At 39.8% G+C, this 21,789-nt stretch overlaps 1 protein-coding gene and 1 non-coding gene across 2 annotated transcripts in view; both read right to left on the bottom strand.

Moving 5' to 3' along the window:
• Positions 1-21,789, bottom strand: part of LOC124616276 (nucleoredoxin-like protein 2) — a 67,075-nt gene that overhangs the window by 28,789 nt on the left and 16,497 nt on the right. The gene's annotated exons all lie outside the window — the stretch shown is intronic.
• Positions 21,585-21,691, bottom strand: LOC124617270. Its single transcript, XR_006980023.1, has one exon. It is a non-coding gene; the product is annotated as a U6 spliceosomal RNA (small nuclear RNA).

The raw sequence follows: 21,789 nt of genomic DNA, 5'->3' as shown, positions 1-21,789 counted from the left end.
AACGTCTACAGGAGGTCTTTATACAACAGTGGATGAAAATGGCTAATGATGATCCAGATTAAAACATAACTGTTTTCTGTCTTCGTTCTGTGTCCTTACAATGTGACAAGTTTCCTCAGAGTTACTATCTCAGTGACAGCGAATGAGGAGTTTACTACAATAGTGCTCATGCTGTCCGCTGAAACATAGAAATGGCCAGGTTCCTGTGCTTCATGATGATGTTCAGAAATGTTTCGAGTAGTGGCATGCAGACTTGAGTGGAGTGAAGTGCAGTTCATTCTCATTTTCAAGACGGTTTGTCAAAGGGAGCTACAGACCTATAACGCTAATGTTAGTGCGTTGTGGAGTTATGTAACAGGTTAAACGCTTACATACTATGAAATTTCTGAAGACCGAAAATCTCGTCAGTAGTATTAACAAGGAGTCCACGAAAAATACGATCATGTCAAACCCTGTGTGCTCTATTCGTTCACGAGACCAAGAAAGCAGTAGATACTGGCACCCAAATTCATGCCATGACCTCCAGAAAGCGTTTGATACAGTTCCATACGATCGCCCAAAGAACAAAATATGAGCGTACACTCGTTATTAAAAAAAAGCTTTGTTGTAAACCATTTAACAAGAAATGCAGCACAATGGGGTATGCTGAGGTTAGACGAATTTAAAACATAAAATGAATTTTAATTTCAATTGAAATACGATATTGAAGGAGCTAAGAAAAAATTATGTTTAGAATTATTGGGTTCCAAATACTAATAAACACTAATAACTGGAAAGCTTATAGAGACCTTGTGAAACACCAATTAAACAAAGCCAAGTACCTAGACGATCCATTACATGAGGAACTTTCAGTGGAAGTGATAATAACTCGATTACATTGTAAAGTAAAAGATAAAATTTTAGGCAACCACTGGCGAAGAGTTAATAACCAATTAGATTACCTTAAACAAACAGATACTATAGAAAAGTAGGCAGAAAGATGGTGTTCCAGTGGCAATATGGTAAAAGTAATAACGAAAATAAGTACATTAACAACAATAATAGCTTTAGACAGTGTTGGAGATATTATTATTATTATTATTATTATTATAGTAATAAAAGGAACTACAATTACAGTAATATAGTAGGCTTCCAGGAGCAGGTCTGGTCCCCACAAGCAAATGAAAATGAGCCACAAGTAATATGTCCACATTTGGTAAGATATGACAGAGCAAGTAATTTAAAAAGCGATCTGTTAGAAGAACATGTGTTGTCAGTTAGAACCTATATACAGCCAAAGTTAAAACAAAAAAATAGAAAACATTTGTGTAAATGTGGTCCTAGTTTCTGGTAGTGAGATATGCATGACTGACCAACAAGTCCTAGCCCTAGACCTCCTATGAGTGGAGTAAAAACAGTGTGAGTTATTAGAATTTTAGGGGAAAAAATACCTGCATAATTATTAGTAAGATTGAGTCTTCAAGGATATGATTTTTATTATCGATGTTTCTTGTAACAGGCTTGAATGTCCCAATAGTTACAGAAACACAGTTTCTAATAGAACAAAAAGTTTTGTTAGATTTTAATAACATTTCTGTATGGGACAGTTGGTACAATAGAAACACTATACTTTCATCCAGCCATTTTATATAAATCTAACACATCACTAATAACAGAGATAGAGTTACTGTACATAATTGTAAGGAAATTTATGTAAATAATCATAATACGAAAACAAGTGAAAATGACATTATGCACGTTATTATTAATCTACAGGGACTGGATTAAAAGAGAAGGCAGATGTGATGTCATTCACTGTTAAACACATATATATTTTTCTTTCTAATGGGAATAATGAAAGATTTTGAGTGTACTAACAGCAGCAAAAGAATCAATATGAAAAGAAATTGGTAGGGTCATCAAGTGAATCTTGTCGAACCATCTGACAGCAGTTATAACAATCTGTTAGGTGTAGTTAAAAACATAATGAATCAATATGTTTAGTACTCAGTGTCAGGAATGTTAACAAAATAATAGGACCAGAATGAGATAAAAAAATTTACATGAACAAATTAATTAGTAGAATGGACTTAACACAAGTTATTGTCTAATTCAATAAAATACAAAGTCAAGAAAATATACTTTGTTTCTTTTTGAAAAAGATCTTACAATTTTATGGTATTACCACTTGATCTCAATATCTCAGTTTCAATATCTATCAGAGCTTCAGACAAAGCCATAGGTAATGACTTACACGAAAAAATCTTAACCTCTGTTGGTTATATAATGATCATATCTAAAAGTTGGAGTGAAAAATTTTCAAATCCTTGACCCACTTTTCACTAGATTGTACTCAAGCCATAAGAGTTAAATATTCTATGTTGCAGTTTGGATGAAACGTTTTTAGGTCACTTAGGAAGTATTGAAGGGTTGAAGCCTGATCAATATGGATTAGATGCAATAAACTAGTGTCCTGAACCAACAAACAAGATTCAGTTAAAAACATCCTTAGGAGTAATAGGTTTCTACAGAAAAATTTTTCCCTATGCTGTATTAAACATGCCACACTTAAAGGCCCTGCTTAAATATAACACACCTTGGCAATGGACACAAGAATGCAGCACAGAAATTAAAGGAATAGAAAGCAGTTATTAGTTCATCCAAATTTTTGGAACCTTTCTATGTAGTGGCATGTCCTTCAGAATATGGCATAGGATCTCACCTACTTTAGGAGATACACATATCTAATAGAGTGAAACATTGTCCAGTAGCATTCAGAAGACAATTACTGACAAACCAAGATGGGAATTATGATAACAGAGATGGAGACATTATCTGTTGCATGATCATTTAAGAAGCTAAAATACTTGATTATCAGGAGAGGAACTGTAGAATACAGCGACCACAGAGTGCTAAGATTTTTACTAAAAAGTAGGCTTCAACACAGCTCATCAACATGGCAGGCTCTATTTCTCCAAGAATCTTTTTTCGATGTAATGTAATATGTAATATGCTTACAATGAAACAAGAGTGTAAAACAGTTGTAAGAAATTGGATAATGATCAACATAAGCATGAAATGTTATGTGACGATATATAATATATAATACAAAATCCAGATGATAATAACATGAGCTGGAAAATTCATGAAGAACTACATTTTCATAAAAAATGTCAATAACTGGTTACTATGCAGTCCTAAAAACAGCATTACTATAAACATGTAAGACACACCTATTTTGGAGCAAAGAAGTGCATAAGGTATGCCAGAAAATATTATTGCAGAAACATTTCCCAACAAGTCAAGAAAATATTGACTTCATGTAATACTACTCAAAAAGTTAAAATACAAACTTCAAAGATGCACGCCTTGTTCTACACCGTAACACAACAAACGTTATTGTACACTGCCTTGAGGGTGGATTGGAATGGTGTATATCTTCGTCATTTTTGAATCTTGGTCTAAATTAGTCAAACTGTACCGATGGAAGACAGCTCTGACCAACAGCATTATTTTAAGCTAACTGATAATTATTTCAAACATGTGAGGAAACAGCTAAACAGTTTAAAGAGTTTTGAGCTTAGTAAAAAGTAAATCACAACTTAATTTCTAAGTACCACCCACAAGCTAACCTGGATGCAAGAATTACTCATAAGCTGAATAAGTTAGGCTGGATGAATTGTGCAAACAAACATTCCAAATGGATAGAGTTAGTGGGAGGCTTTGAAAAGATATTAAATGAAGTACTCCACTCTGTAACTAGAATGTCGCCGATGGAAGTGCTAGGCAGACAAATAGAGAAGTATTCTCATTAGAATGTATAGAATGGCCTGAAGTGAATGAGCATCTGTAGGCTGTGTCAATGAATAGTATTAAAGAGTTGTTAAAGAAGGAGAAAAGAGAAAAAAGTGATAGAGAACAAATATTTTGATACTCTAAAAGGTAGTGGATCTAGTTTTGGCTAATAACAACAAAGTAGTTCGAAGAATGAGAAGTTAAGAGTTAAGTTTTATCCCTTTTGTGGTTACAAAAATACCAAAAATGACGAAATTACTGGCACAGTAACTAAAAATGTGAAAGGCATGTACAATACTAAATATTTAGGGCCTTTCATAGTTAATGAATCCTAAGTAATTATTGCTAATATGAAAACTGAAAGTAACGGAGTGTTCAAAGAGCTTCCACAGTAATTTGGGAACATAATGGATATGAATAAGATTTGGTCTCTTAATGATTCATTTTTATATACAACTTAACAAGACTGGATAAAAGAAATGCTATTTTGTAAATGTTCATAGTGAACAGAAATAGTTGAGTTACTAATATAAGGGTTTTTTTAGGGGTCTAAGAAGCTGGGTACCCATCTGACGGGCAGCACGTGAAGTGAATACTATTAAGGAAGCAATATGAGGTTGGTAGGGTGCCATTCGCAAGAGGTTGACTTCAGAAAGAGCAACAAGAAAGAAATTTTGTTGAATATTAGTATTGAGAAGAATATAGTCGATGGTTGTCAGTGGAAGTATGCATAGTAGTACACCATTGCTGGTTCTTCTATGGTGATTCTCTTATTGCATATACGAGGGCAGTTCAATAAGTAATGCAACACTTTTTTTTTCTCGGCCAATTTTGGTTGAAAAAACCGGAAATTTCTTGTGGAATATTTTCAAACATTCCCGCTTCGTCTCGTATAGTTTCATTGACTTCCGACAGGTGGCAGCGCTGTACGGAGCTGTTAAAATGGCGTCTGTAACGAATGTGCGTTGCAAACAACGGGCAGTGATCGAGTTTCTTTTGGCGGAAAACCAGGGCATCTCAGATATTCATAGGCGCTTGCAGAATGTCTACGGTGATCTGGCAGTGGACAAAAGCACGGTGAGTCGTTGGGCAAAGCGTGTGTCATCATCGCTGCAAGGTCAAGCAAGACTGTCTGATCTCCCGCGTGCGGGCCGGCCGTGCACAGCTGTGACTCCTGCAATGGCGGAGCGTGCGAACACACTCGTTCGAGATGATCAACGGATCACCATCAAACAACTCAGTGCTCAACTTGACATCTCTGTTGGTAGTGCTGTCACAATTGTTCACCAGTTGGGATATTCAAAGGTTTGTTCCCGCTGGGTCCCTCGTTGTCTAACCGAACACCATAAAGAGCAAAGGAGAACCATCTGTGCGGAATTGCTTGCTCGTCATGTGGCTGAGGGTGACAATTTCTTGTCAAAGATTGTTACAGGCGATGAAACATGGGTTCATCACTTCGAACCTGAAACAAAACGGCAATCAATGGAGTGGCACCACACCCACTCCCCTACCAAGAAAAAGTTTAAAGCCATACCCTCAGCCGGTAAAGTCGTGGTTACAGTCTTCTGGGACGCTGAAGGGGTTATTCTGTTCGATGTCCTTCCCCATGGTCAAACGATCAACTCTGAAGTGTATTGTGCTACTCTTCAGAAATTGAAGAAACGACTTCAGCGTGTTCGTAGGCACAAAAATCTGAACGATCTGAACGAACTTCTCCTTCTTCATGACAACGCAAGACCTCACACAAGTCTTTGCACCCGAGAGGAGCTCACAAAACTTCAGTGGACTGTTCTTCCTCATGCCCCGATCTCGCACCGTCGGATTTCCATATGTTTGGCCCAATGAAGGACCCAATCCGTGGGAGGCACTATGCGGATGATGAAGAAGTTATTGATGCAGTACGACGTTGGCTCCGACATCGACCAGTGGAATGGTACCGTGCAGGCATACAGGCCCTCATTTCAAGGTGGCGTAAGGCCGTAGCATTGAATGGAGATTACGTTGAAAAATAGTGTTGTGTAGCTAAAAGATTGGGGAATAACCTGGTGTATTTCAATGCTGAATAAAACAACCCCTGTTTCAGAAAAAAAATGTGTTGCATTACTTATTGAACTGCCCTCGTACTAATCTGATTTCTTCTGTGTGAAGATGTTCTTCACAGTATATACTTTCTCTTCCTACTTAGAATTGTCAGTGAAACAGACATAATTATTTGTACATATGACTCCACATGTTCATAAGGTTCACTGTTATGCACTTAACGTCCTCTATGAGACTCATGTTTGTACTTTAAGTGTCAATCTAATAACAAAATTTTATACGTCTATTGTGACAAAATTGTAGCAGAAATGAACAGATAAAGAGCTATGACCATTATTGACTTATTAGTAAGTTTTCTTTTAGTGTCTACATTTTGAATAAGCCTGATTTCTGGGACTGGATTGGCATGATGATGTTTGGAGAAGAATAAGAAGTAGAATAATTGGTTATATTTGTTGATATTAATCAGAAACTGGGAAACCAACTTCAATTTTCTTATATATGCATCAACAAGATTAAAAGATTTCGAGTAAAACAGTGTTCAGTTGTTGGAAGTTTTATGTCAGCCTGCTGTACTCTTCATAGACTCTCCATAATAGGTACTAGGACCAACCTGTTTGGGGTCTGTAGGGGTAAAGCTGACGAAGTCCATTCTGTAGAATCTATGGTTATCATTATTCTTCCGCCCACCAGAGAAGTCTCCCCCCCTCCCCCCACCCTCCCCAAAGGGAGAGAGTTCGGTGGAGGAGTTGGCAATAGCATCTGTGTTTCCAGCTGTTGTCTTTTTCTTCAGGTCTGACATCCCTAACTTTCATTTCCTTGACCTGTTATCAAGGGATTGTCTGTGGTAGTGGCGACCTAGAAAGCTTCTGCCAGTGTAATTGTAGTGTATAGTATTTGTAACTTAATGAACGGTTGGAATTTGTTGACACATGCCCATGCCCATGCCCATCAGTGAACCAGTAAGTTCACTAACATTGATAATTAAGAGGGAGAGAGAAAGAATCGACTACATGTTAATCAAAGACCACTGCATATTTATCGATGGTGAACTGTAATCCTGAAGAAATACTTGAATGCATCTTTTAGCAGACTATGCATGACTCACTGGAAGAGTTATATTTTATTTAATATCTCTTCTCATATTTATCATCGAGAGTAGTTGACAACTAATTATGAGTGACAACTTCGAAGACCAATAAGTTGGAAGATTCTGATATCTGAATTTTAAATTTAAATTGCATCCAGTGCCAAAATTGTCAGGACTTAGAATATTATTTTTTGGGTGACCAAATTTTTGTGCAAAAAAACCGGATATTTCTGAAAAATAGAAACGAAAAAACGGGACAATACAGGACAACAGTTAAAAAGAAACTATACTTCATGCATGTCAGCACTGCTTTAACGAGACAAACGAAACATTTATGCACGGAAATACACATTTATTGTGTTGGTGTATACGTTCGTAGCCTTTTTCCGTTAAGTTTATTAATAAATACAACAGACACATACAACAGAGACTTCAGTCATCAATAGTATATATTCTCCTTCACTACTTACAGCAGTTTGCCTACGCTGGCGTAACTTTTCGATCCCGCGACATAAGAAATCACGTTGTTTTGAGACGAAGAACTCATCGCGCCATGTTCAGAGCGCATTTTCATCCGAAAAGAAAATTTCTAGCAGAACATTCTATACAGAACGAAAAAGGGCGAAAATCTAAGGGCACAAGTCCAGGTGAATAAGGTGAGTGCGGAACGATTTATCAACCCAACCCCTGCATAGGGTTTCTTGTTAGTATAGCAGGATGCGGGCGGCCGTTATCATGGAGTAGCACACTTCACACAGACTTCCTGGTCGTTGTTCTTGGATAGCGTCTGCTTGGCGTCTCAGTTGTTGATAAATGTCAGCAGTGATGTTTACACTTCGGGAAAGCTATTCGTAGTACACCACACCGTCGCTGTTCCACCAGACGCATGATATATTTTGTGGATGCACGCAGGTCTTTGTACGGGTAGTTGCTGCTTTGTTTCGGCTCAGCCATTCCTTTCTTTCCCTTTTGTTATTATAAAGATACTATTTCTCATCACCAGTAACGATACAGGATAGGAATGGCAGCTGTTATTCGAGAGCCAATTGATGACGAGCACATGTGGCCACCCGCTGATTTTTGTGATTTTGGCTTAGAAGATGCGTTACCCAACACTTGATTTTTGAACCTTCCCCGTTGCATCCCAATGTCGCACAATACTGGAATGATCACAGTTTATCACATTTGCCAGTTTTCGAGTACACTGCCGTGTAGCATTGTGGATTAGTGCGTTTAAACGATCTTCATCAAACCCTAAAGGTCTTTCTGAACAGAAGAATTACTAATATTGTCACGTAGAGGAAGGTGTAAGTAGATGAATGACGAACACTAACTTCACTTAACATACAAGAGCGCAGAGTGAACTGCCTCCGGCAAGAACATATACGGTATATATACAGCTACAGAGCATTCCAGTACTATGATTCTTGCCATTTGTGGATACTTCTAGAATGTACTCGAACCAAGGATAGAAATTAAAATGTTGCAGTTTGGGTGAATTTTGAACTCATGACCCTTCATGCAACAATCTACTATCATAACCACTACACCATGGCGACTGCGCTACTCGGCCTCTTCTGCCACAATGTCAAACCTAGCGAGGCACCGAGCGAGGTGGCGCAGTGGTTAGCACACTAGACTCGCATTCGGGAGGACGATGGTTCAATCCCGCGTCCGGCCATCCTGATTTAGGTTTTCCGTGATTTCCCTAAATCGCTCCAGGCAAATGCTGGGATGGTTCCTCTGAAAGGGCACTGCCGACTTCCTTCCCTGTCCTTCCCTAATCTGATGAGACCGATGACCTCGCTGTTTGGTCTCTTCCCCCAAAAAAACCAACCAGCCAACCTAGCGAGGTGGCGCAGTGGTTAGCACACTGGACTCTTCATTCGGGAGGACAATGGTTCAAAACCGCGTCCGGCCATCCTGACTTATGTTTTCAGTGATGTCTCTAAATCTCTCCAGGCAAATGTCGGGATGGTTCCTTTGAATGGGTACGGCCGACTTCCTTCCCCGTCCTTCCTTAACCTGATGACCACGCTGTTTGGTCCCCTCCCTAAAATCGACCGACCGACCGAATAATGTCAAATCGATTCTCCGTCTGCTTAGCTGGGTGGTAACATGCTCGCCTCCCATGCAAGCGGACCCTGGTTCGATTCCCGGCCGGATTGGAGATTTTCTCCGCTCGAGGACTGGGTGTTGTGTTGTCCTCATCATCATTTCATCCTCATCACAGGCTCGCGAGTCGACCAATGTGGCGTCGACTGAAATAACACTTGCCATACACTCATTTCATTTCAGTTTTTTCTCGTTAAAACGAGAGAAACATTTTCTTGAATGCTCTGTCAAACAGCATTATCCTCATACACGGCGCAGATTTTTCTGGCTGTCTCCGCTGCTGTCACCACTCTACTGAACTCAAGCAAAAGATTGTATCGGAAATGTTCCGATTTTCCACTTGCCACTCCATTTTCTGGCATCCACAGCTCCACTCACTATCTCTAAATGACGTAATCACAATATGTAAAATCAAATAGCAACAGTGAACTACAAAAGAAAAGAGACAATTGATAAATAAACCCACAGCAACCACAATACTACCATGCGAAACAAAACCACTACGAACTTAGGCACCAACCTAATATTTTAATAACGTACTTGAAAGCATACATACACTGACTCACACTAATGCATCAGGTCTCCCACGAAATCTACCAGAATTTAAAACATAAAAAACAGTATACAGGTCGTAGATATCAAATAACTGCTGAAAATGAACTTGTGGCTTCTGAACCAGGAAGATCAGTATTAACCTTGTCCTTATCAGAAGACCTGGTACCTCTTGATTTCTTAATACCAGGTTGTAGAATTCCTTACAGCTTACGTATTGAAAATGAGTCTTAACAATTGCAACTGATTCAATAGTTTCGGTAATAAAACGATTATTTCCATCAATCCGAACGGAGTTTTAACAGCTGAAAAGACTTTACACAGCAGCATTTGTGCCTGGTACACCAACAACAAAACTCACAAACACTTATATATTTATACATGAAATGCCCACATTTTTAAGTGCCGTATGTGGAACACATCACACCATCTCTTATCAGTATCCAAATTATTTTTTTCTCATTCTTCAAGTTTTCTAGAAACAGTTTGGTTCACATGTCCTAGCTCATCAAATAATTCATCTTCATTTTACCCTGATCGTGGAGCCTGAATCTACTGTCTTCAGAGTTTTCAGACTTTCTAAAACCTGACTGCAAGACACACAATTTTTTAATGTTCTTCAATGAAATGATTTCAGAGGATATTGTGGAGAAACCCACTTTTCTAAATACGGTAGCTTGCAAAAGTGTCATAAAATAAATTTGTAATAGTTTCATGTTTCGACTGAGTGAAAACACCTTCATTTCCTAAATCAACATTAGAGAAATAACTGAAGTTTGCCACTTATTACATTTCCTATTACTGATTTTTTTTCTTTAAGCAGTTCTAGTTACTCATCTGATACAGTAGCAGAAATTTTGGTTCTTTCCGAATTGTGGATTGTTTGCTGTGTGTGAAATGAAGTCAAAGACGTGATTGCTAGTTATCGAAAAACTGTTTTAGCAATGTACTGTAATTATCCTCAGACATGAAATAAGACTTCTGAGGTCCACACACATCAAAAAGACTTAACACCATGAAGCAATGTCAACCATCTAGTTTCAACACTGCCCAGAACCTGCCTATGTCCAGTAGCAACATAACCACAAATTAATTTCAATTCTTTCACAAACACAGTATAAATGTAAAAGGACGGGAATATTTTATTTATTACAGTTTCTACTGCATATCGATACAAAGAATGTCTGCACTAGTTTTTACACGCTGCGTACCAAATGGACTACAAAACCAATGCCTTGAATGTTCATTTTGAGCACAGTGTGCTATTAGGAGAAACGTTGCTTGTCCCAGTCCTCTTGAACCCATCAAAATTAGTGATACAATTATCTGCACAAAACGCGACGATCTTATCAACTAAATTATTCTTTCTCAAAAGGCCCAGGACAAATAGCTAACATACCATAGTGCTCAGAGCTAAATAGCTAACAATGACGCTGTTTCTCTACCAACTATTTGAAAAGAGATTATTTTACACTGAATACCTTTTGCTGGAGTAAAATATTTAGCTATAATCGTCCAGCATGTGCCAGAATTGCCGGCACTGAGAATGTAGTGGAAAGTCTTCTGTCGATAACTCTACTGTCGACTTGTACTTTCGCTCTCCGCTCTCCATACGGCCGAGGAGCCAAGAAAACTTGATACTTAAAACGTGGCAGCTAGCGATTGCGTTCCCTTTGACATTCGAGTTGTACCTGAATCTTAGTAAGAAAGTAAGAAAAAGTAGGAGACAAGACTGAAACATAAAACAAATAAAAATTGAGAGAAAAGTAAACGAAAAAGCTAAAGCTATTGACAAATAAGTGCCTACAGAGAAATGTGATATTTGGCGTCCCGTTAAAAACTTGTCGGGACAACAGGATAGGTAACGAAAAAATGGGGCAGTCCTGTTAAAAACAGTTAACTGGTAGTTATGTAGATAACAGAAGAAAGGAGACAGTAAACATATGTGAATGAATGATGACTGTAATATCTCAATCAAAACGTAACTTTTACAACATGTTGATATGTTGTAATGCTGTAGGGCATATCAACTACTCCAAAAACGGGGCATATAAACTACTCCAAAAACAGAGTTCAAGTAATGTAAGGGTAGCGGGCCCAGCTGGCCACGCGGTCTAATGCGCTACTTCCTGAGCAGCGAATCCGCCCAGCGGATTAGTGTCGAGGTCTGGTGTGCCGGCCAGCCTATGGATGGTTTTTAGGCGGTTTTCCATCTGCCTCGGCGAATGCAGACTGGTTCCCCTTATTCCGCGTCAGTTACACTATGTTGGCGATTGCTGCACTAACACTGTCTCCACATACGCGTACGCCATAATTACTCTACCACGCAAATACCCGTCAGGTATGAGACGTTCCCAGGGAGGGGGGGGGGGGGGAGGGGGGGAGGGCACACAATAACCTTGCGTTCGGTGAGGTGGGTGGACTGTTCTGGCCTGTCGTTGGGTTGTGAACCACTGAGGGTTATGGTGGGACGAAGCCTCTCCGTCGTTGCTAGGTACACACAATGTAAAGATATGAAATTGAGATATTAGCTATCAGTTCTGGATTTATAACAACAAGGATAGAGAAAAATATATATAAAGTTTGCTTCGAGTACACAAAGTAGAATATTCAGAAGATTTTCTCATATATTAGCTACATAAATAAGTGTTTTAAAATTTCTCACGCTTACTGAATTACAGGGGCAGCAGATGTGAGGGTACAAGGGCATTTAATGACATAAACGTGATTTTGCGTGGCTTTAGTACCCTTGACGGCTTTTATAATTGATCAAGCGCGATCAGTTCAAATTAGGATTCACCAAAAATGGAACTCGTGTTTATCAGTTGAAGAAGTGGTACGACTATAGTTTCGGTTGGCCACATTTTTTTTATATTTGAGGTGCTCCTGGGGCGTCGTAGGGCGATGCAATTTCTCCATTCGTCGTGCTTGCGCCGGTGGGCTTCCCAACAATAACCAACACGTCCTTAGCGTGTATCCCAAGAAATGGCACTGTCTGCATAGAAAGCTACCAGATTGTAAAGTCCAACGTCATTCCATGGATAATAAATCCAGTCAGTGTTTGGCATTTGGGCTTTCACTTATAGTCAAGAGTTTTATTGTACGAACATTTTCTGGTAGTTACGAAGATGTTGTCCTACTCAAGCCAGGGTCAAACTTCGAGAAATTTTAAGCCATACGGGACTTTCTTCGAACCATTGCGCATAAATAGGCAGAAGGACTCAGTATTGTATGATTACACGATAGCAGAATAATTGCTACAAGTAGTCACGTCCGTTAAATATCAGAGTACACTTAACGGAGCTATTTAACATGGAACGACCACGTAAAATTAATCGCAGATTAAGGTGGATGTCAGATTGAGATACATTGGATGAATCCTCAAGAAATGTAGCCCAGCTTACAAAAACCTTGTTAGACCAACACCTGGATATTTCTCGTCAGTCAGGAATGTGTACCAGATAGATCTGATAGGAGAAATAGAAAGGGTCCAAAGAAGAGCAACGCATTTCGTCACGGATTCATTTAGTAAGGCGAAATTGCCACGGAGATGCTGATCCAACTCCACTGACAGACGCTATAGAGAGGCATGGGTATTCCCAGCGTAGTTTACTGTTAAGATTAAAATGGTTCAAATGGCTCTGAGCACTACAGGACTCAACACCTGAGGTCATCAGTCCCTTAGAACTTAGAACTACTTAAACCTACCTAACCTACAGACATCACACACATCCATGCCCGAGGCAGGATTCGAACCTGCGACCGTAGCTGTCGTGCGGTCCAGACTGAAGTGCCTAGAACCGCTCGCCCACACCTGCCGGCTTAGTTTTAAGATTCTGAGAACGTACGTTCCGAGAAGTGTCAACCAATATACATACTGCTTTGTCCTATGTGTACATCGCGAAGATACCATGAAGGTAAAGTCACTGTCAGCTGAACATTTGTGGTAAGGACTCAAAAGTGCAGTGTGAGTATCATATGTTTTTCGTCATTTTCCGACGGAGTGAAAGAAGTCGCCTGCAGTAAAATTGTAGCCGTTGCCACTCAGCTGATCAGTTATCATCGGAGTTGAGAAAGCATACGGACAATGGCGAAAAACAGATACAGAGAAGCACGGCTAGATGAATACGAGGGGGAGTCAAAGTTTTGCCATTAGTATTTTAATTATTATTAATTAAATTATGTAATTAATTTACTTGCTTGTCTGCAGTACTGGTGCAGAATGAAATCCCCACACCATAGTACCGTAGCCAAACGGAAACGGTACATTCCACTGTTATAGTGTAGTGTCTTAGCAATTTGTTTCGTGCGTTTGCTGAGTCTGTGGAAGCGTACAGCAACAATGCTCCATACTTAGCAATCGTATACAACCGCTCGCCCGTAAAATGATCCACAGCCAAAGACTGGAAAACTGCACAGGTCACACCATTACTCACAATTTGCATAGGATTCTGAAAAATATACTGTGTTCGAACAATATGAATTACCTCGAAGAAAACGATTTATTGACAAATACCTAACACGAATTCAGAAAATATCGTTCTTGTGATCACAACTAGCTCTTTATTCTCACTTGTCGGTGAACGTCCATCAGCTCCAAACACACGCACTCTTTTATTTTCACGAAGTAATGAGCACTGTCGACAGCGGATGTCAAATTGAGTCCATATTTTTTACATTGACAGGAAGCTTTTGACACCGTTCCTCATAGGCAATTCCAATCAGATTGTATGCCTATGGAGTATCATCTCAGCTTTGCGACTGTATTCGTGATTTCCTGTCAGAAAGATCATAGTTCGTAGTAATTGGCGAAAAGTCACAGAGTAAGACATTACGAATAGTCAGTTCTAAAAAGTGAAAACTGAGGTAGAACAACTGTTATTTTCGTGTTAATTTGTCCGTTCACCAGAGCTACAAGCAGATAAAGACATGTTGTGTAGCCACAGACAGCTGATCAGCTGCTTTCTATTTTTATTGTAAACTATGATTGAACTATTAAGCTTTAAGTTTTCTTCTTATATATTCTGTCACAAATTCGTGGTGGTTCCTCCCTTTTTAATCTTTTAGATCAAGCGGAGCATTGTACTCCACTGATACTACACTTCGTAAGAGGACAGCGAGGAACTACCATATAGACCAGATGGGGCAAGTCTTGCACACTGCACGTACAAATGTACCATACAATAGGCCACCGCAACATGGAAACAGGTACATTATTGTCTCAGCAATTCCATGCCACTTCTTTTCCATGTGTTTGTTGCTCGTTTCTGTCGGTATTTTTATTAAAACAGCACTGATCGCATTTCCCATTTTCTATAATAACGCAATATTTCAAAGCAAAGCAAAGTTTACGAATAAAACCTACCAGTTCGTGAAACGAAGCTTATTTAAAAACGACAAATTTTAACACTGCTGCAGTTACTTATTCATATTTCAGTTTTTTTTACCCAGTTATTAGTGAAAAATAAAAAACACTTTCTATAACCGAGAGCAGACAAATACCGAAAAATATCTGTTATTGAGACCTAAAAGACCGGTATCGATTTTAACTAGTTGATTCTTCTCACCCCTACTGTCCATACAGCTCCCCAAAAACGTCGTAGATCCAGCTGTCATCTGACAAGGAGACGTTAAGTGCTTCTTTTTGAACTCCTATCGTGTGACACTAACATAATATGTTCGTAAAGGGTAAATAGTCACAGGAGCATACTACGAACTCTCTTTAGATTAAAGGAAGTTGTCAAGACATATCTTCGCAGGAAGCTATCCAAGAGATATTATGGTTGAATGCTTCCTCGACAGCCTAATGCAGATGTCTACAATCAAGGGCTCCACCAAATCATCCCTTGTTAGGATTGGAGGATAGACATGTAAAGGTCTTTCATAGTCTCTGCTCAATTTTTTTCGATTTGGTAATCAGAAATTTATGACTGTCTCTTGCAGTTTCTCAGTAAAATTATCAGTTTCGTTTTATTTTTATCGGACCCTGAAAGAAAGTACCAAGCTTTTATAATTAAAGTGCAGCTACTCACAGAGGTGGCTGTAATTATCCTACGGCAGTGAAACCTGGTAGAGTTCATGCAGAATAACGTGGTCAGTTGATGCGTTGCGTGGGGAGAGTGATAGTGGTGGGGGTTGCGGGCAGGCGCTGTAGGGTAAATGCTGCGCGCTGGAGGGGAAGTGCAGTTGTAAACACAAGCCTGTGTTCACATTTTTTGTAAATATTAAATGCAGCTCCCCATGCCCTCCCACACTTGTATGGTGATCATCCAAAAATATTCACTGTAACCTCTGCTTCGGTTAGTATCTAAAAAGTATTCTGCTGAAAATGCAACAAAAGCAGCGATTTATTTTTGTCTGACTTGTTAACCATTTGTAACTTTCAGAGAAGCGTCATGAGTGGCGAATTTTGATTAACACCTATATTTCTCTTGTTGCCATCGTATAATTTGCTTCGTTTGGGAAAACTCAGCGGAGTTCATACAGTGTCACCTCACTAACATGTTATGCAGGCTCTGTTGCGAGAGAATTCTGAAACAGTTTGTTTATTCAGTGTATTGAGTGAGCAACTGATGACAAGTAAGGTCAATGTTTTACAGAGAAGCACTTCTGCGGTGTTAAAATTAACGCGTAATGTCTTCATTTATGCTATTCCGAAGTCATTCATCAGCAATTCCATGGCCCATCAAAATTACATTCTTTCATCGAAACAGTCTGTAATTAGTGGAATGACACGGTAGACAATGAAGTTTCGCTTAATAACCACATGGCAAAACACTCTCCTCTTTGTATGCCATCATACGCCAAAATCTCATTTAGATATCTCAGACCGTTTATGAAATTTGAGTAACGTTGCGGATATTTCACTTATATGACCTTATCGCTGACGCGTGATATAGCAAACGAGTGTGCTATATCAGATAAGTTTTCTCGAGATTGATGACAGAGACCTCCACCAAAGTCTAAAGAAAAATTAAATATGCTAGCTAAATTCCATACGCAGCAGCATACGACGTAATATGCATAAACGCAAAGTCATAGCGACCGCTATGTTTTTCGAATGTTGCGCAATGTCTTACTTAATTGCATATAACACAATAACTACGAGCATTGACGAAATGATGGGCACATCATCAGGAAGCTGACATGCAAAGCTATATGTAAGGCAAAAATGAATGTTTTTACCGAGTAGTTCCTGTAAAATCGTTCGAGAAAGACTGCAGGACGTGCTCTTCGATTCTGTCAGCACAGCGCGTCGCGAACAGGCTGAAAGCGGACAATGTCGACCTCGTCTTGTGAACAAACGAATGAACTCATCCAGTGCCTGAGACGGAAATTGATCACTGCGCATCTGTCACCATATTCTGCGTGAACTCTAGATATGCTAATGCATTAATGCGGGACCGATTTACGCTGAAAAAAATTAGTTCCAATTTTGGCCACCAGATGCAAATCTGGCGCTGTACAGCACCTCGTCGATGTCTCCGGTGCTCACGTTGAATAAACTGTGTAATCAGCGATTAATAATAAAGTCGGCATTATGCCTTTCTCACTAGTCTGACCATGTCTGCCCACATCCCACTTGTAATCAATTACACATGGAAACATTTCTGTACGTCTTTCTTGCATTTTTGCACCTAGTGGCCAAAACTGGAACTACTTTTTTCTGGAGTAAATCGATTCCGCATTAACGCAATGGAATATGTACTACGTTTTGCTGCCATTCGACAATTACAGCCCACATTGGGCTTCTGTGAATAGTTTCATTTTAATTATAACAACCCGATACCTATAGTTTGTCGGCCTTGCGTCAGACAATACTACCGACATGACAGCAATAACATCAAACCTTTGGTCATATCTTGAACCGTAACTGTGGAAAGCAGATTTGATTACGAGAATCTTGTGTATTGGAAGAAATAGCTTGAGTTACAACTAAAATGTTCAGTGCCTCTTTAACAAAATAACCATTTTTCAGAAAGAAAATGCATCTAACAATCTGAAAACCGGTCTGCAACTGAAGTGGAGAAAAGGTTCACAGTACGAAATAAAAGATAAACATTTATTGTAAATAAATGGAAGACAGCATCATACAAAACAAACTTTAGCTATACACAGTTGACTCAATAACCTACTGAAATTTTAAAATATCAGTTCTACACATAACGCAGATGGAGAGGTAAAAACTGACTCATATGCTTCATATGACATGGGGTTTTATTGAAACAAAAAATAGTACACAAAATGACGAACAGAAGGCGCTTCGTATGATACAAAAGCAATAATTAGCGTAAAAATTGACTTTTAGCAAAGACTATTCTCTTTATAACGAATGCTGAACATGTCGATCGTTACTGATCAACACTACCGGTAGTCGAGGATAGTGTTGTGAACTGCACTGTACAGCATGTCACTAGGTATGGTGAGATATTGCCGTCGGATGTTGTCTTCCTGCATCCCTAATGAGACCGGACGATCGGGACCTCAGAGGTCACGCATAACAGACTTGGCCACGCACGCGGTCCACACCAAACGATGTCCGCAAGAGATCTCTTACCCGTGTGGCAATAAGGGGTGGAGCGCCATCCTGCATAAAAGTCGTACCTTCCAGTAGGTGTTTATCAGCCAGGTTAGGGATGACCTGACTTCCTCTCCGACTACGGCTCATTTTATTCATGATTCTCATGCAACGTCACTGACGTTTTGCCGTCCGCCGCTATCTGTTGACTAGTTTTTGCACTCGTTTTTGGTTTCAATAAAACTCACTGTCATTTCAGGCATAAGTGTCAATTTGGGAATACTGAAGAATGGGGTACAAACCGTCGGCTTCGAAAAATGGCGTCACAAGTTGCCACAGATGCTCCATTGTAAAGGCATAGACGAATGTTGGGAAACAAAGGAATGTAGTACAGAGAAAACAGATTCTGTATATACAGGGTGGTCGGAAATTCCCGTTACAGACTTCTAGGGCTTGTAGAGGGGAGTGAGTACATCGTTTTTTGAATAGGAACCCATGTCCGGAAACTTCACCCAGCGAGACTACAGAGCGTCAAAGTTATGCGAGCGGGCGTCTGTAAATGTACGTATACACAGGGTGCTTCCGTGAAGATGTTACAGACTTTCTAGGATGATGGAGAACGATAAATGTGTTAATGTGAAGTAAGGATCCCTGTACTGGAAACGAACGAGTTGAAAGTCATAAACGAAAACCGTTCTGAAACCTCTGACAGTTGAGTACATGTACCGGTTCTCGTGTTCCGAAGAGTGTAGGGTTGGTAACTCAGAGGTGGAAATATGGACAAAAACAAGAAAAAATGTCCAGTAAACGTGGGCTCTAAAATACATATCTGAGGAGCTATGACCATAAGTTCATCTTGACTAACGTGAAACACATCTCTATTGACCAATTGTTCATAGCTGTTTAAGGTACGCACTTCAGAGCCCACGTTTATTGGATATACGTAACAATGGCTTGGAATACCTCAGCTGACGTAGATAGGTACTATCCTGTACTTCAGTATATCGGCGTAGGCCAAATGAAGTATACGATACAAATTTTACGTACGTCGGTTTTCTCACCTTCGTACTAGTGAGTCAACAAACGTAAAATTTGTATCCAGTGCTTAGTTGACCTATACGTATAACATACTAGTACTGGTGAAGGTGAAAAATGCGACAAACGTAAAATTTGTACCCCGTACAGCAGCTGACTTTTATAGATCAACTGAAGAATAGGATATAACGTTCGTAGTACAACTAAGGTACAAGATGCCAGTGTAATGTATGTCGCTTGTTTTGCTTTCACTGGTATTAGTATCCTGCTATTCAGTGGACCTACGTGGTACAGGATATGTATCAATTGCAGAGGAAACAGAAATTGGTACGACTATCAGACAGAGATATAATTCAAAATGTGTGCAGAAATTATTTAAAATTACCACAAGCGACAAAAAGCATACACAATTTCTATTTCCTAATAACACAGTCATGTATTTTTAATTGCGATTATGACGCTTTGCCACAGATCATAAAGTATTTATTATCTACGGCTCGAAATAAACTAATATTTGTGTACAAAATATGACGTTATTGGCCAAAGCCGATGAGTTGCATCCCATTCTTCACTTGACTTGTCAATTTTTACCTCTCTACTCACATTATTCAGTGAACTAGTGCAAGAGACTTCCTGGCAGATTAAAACTGTGTGTCGGACCGAGACTCGAACTCGGGACCTTTGCCTTTCGCGGGCAAGTGCTCTACCAACTGAGAGCTACCCAAGCACGACTCACGTCCCGTCCTCACAGCTTTAATTCCGCCAGTACCTCGTCTCCTACCTTCCGTAACCAGCGAAACATCAGTGTAATTTAGGGTTGCCATCCATTCCAATAGATCAGCACCGTCACCATTATGGACCTTCTTGTCCCGACATTCCGACAATACCCAATTTAGTCCCAAATTTCCAAAATACTGTTACGAGCTTGGTTTAAGTACTGAAATATCGCCATCTGTTGGTGCAAGATGTAAATGGAGCCTCAGTAAGTTTTATTTATGCAAACAAGTTTATGTTGACGAGGTCGTCTCACAGATGGTGTTGCATGTTGCGTAGCCTGCATCGACGATGCAAACGCCCTCTAGCTCTAGTGTCGTCATTCGAGAAAATACCAGACAGCTCCAGTAGTTCGGGGCTGTAACTATTTAAGTGTCTCACTGAAGAATGGGGCAGTTCCCATTTGAACAGCGATCTGATAAGATATTCTCTCTAAATGTACTACGAACAACGAAAGCACTTTAGTTATCTGTACTGAGAACAACCTGTCCAGAGTGCAGATTTCACTTTTTTTATTCATTCGATGGCTAGTTTCGGGCGGGGACCCATTTTCAAATCATCGTACAGAGCAGAAAACGAAATTTACACACCTGTATAACACAAGTATTGCCAAATTTTAAGCACGTGCCAAAAAACATAACATATTGTTTCAAGAGTTGCGTAACATAGTCAAAAATATATTTCCGAAAATGCAAAAAGCTATTTCAAAGATGTACAGACGAACAGTTCCAGCGGCTACAGCAACTGGCAGTCTACTTCTTTCGCTACAGTAAGGAAATCTTGGGAAGCGGCCGCCCTATCACGATACAGGAAACCTTTTGTATTTATTACAGTGTTCTCCAACCATCAAAACCATCTTGCCGTCCTGAGGGATGTTAGCACATATTATCTGTACGATTACTCCTGAGTAACGTATGGTTTCTCTGTTGAATATGGCGGTTCTTACTTATTTGATTATAAAAATGATGAAAAATCGTTTCCAGTCCAAATTCAATAATTTTCTTGTGTTACTACTGACAATATATTATTTAAATTCTTGCCATGTTGCCTACTTGACCCCCTCCCCTTTTTGCGCTCCATCTTCATACTCCTCCTCTCTCTCCCCGTTTACCAGCCCTCCACCTCCGCCCCCCCCCAACCCTCCTCCGCCCCCCCTCCCCCCCGCACACCAATCTCATCACCTCCTTCCTCGTACAACCACGCTCCCATCCTACACGCTCATGAGTGTGTTTGTACTTTGTCTTCGTTCAGGATGGCAAGTACATTTTTGGTGCTTTGTAAAAGACAACTTTGTGGTTTGATTTCTGTTTCTACCTGGGACATTTTAGAAGAAGATGGATGAATAGGATACAACTTTGGTAGTTCAAATGAGGTACAAAAAATGTTCAAATGTGTGTGAAATCTTATGGGACTTAACTGTTAAAGTCATCAGTCCCTAAGCTTACACACTACTTAACCTAAATTAAACACACACACCCATGCCCGAGGGAGGACTCGAACCTCCGCCGGGACCAGCCGCACAGTCCATGACTGCAGCGCCTTAGACCGCTTTTTTTTTTTTTGCATTATGTTCGGTATTGCTCGTTGCGTTTGGTCTAGGCGGACGTCACAAGATATCCGGTCAAGCTGATTGTTGATTCCTTTACTTAGTTTTTTATTACAGAGAGCGAGCAGCCCTCTGACCGAACACGCTGAGCTACCGTGCCGGCTTCTTGTGTCATCCTTGCGCAGGGGCCATGCCAATTCTCTCTGTATCGTTCCAATTTTAGTATATGTACCGCCGAAGCGAGTACTGTCTGCTAATCCCGCGCGGCAACTGAGGTATAAGATGCCAGTGTTATGTATGTCACTTTTACCAATAACGTCATATTTTGGTCACAAATATTTGTTT

The sequence above is a fragment of the Schistocerca americana genome, chromosome 5, assembly GCF_021461395.2.
Source record: "Schistocerca americana isolate TAMUIC-IGC-003095 chromosome 5, iqSchAmer2.1, whole genome shotgun sequence".
Classification (NCBI taxonomy): Eukaryota; Metazoa; Arthropoda; class Insecta; order Orthoptera; family Acrididae; genus Schistocerca; species Schistocerca americana.
Note: the sequence above shows the minus strand (reverse complement) of the source record. Positions and strands in the feature narration are given on the sequence as shown.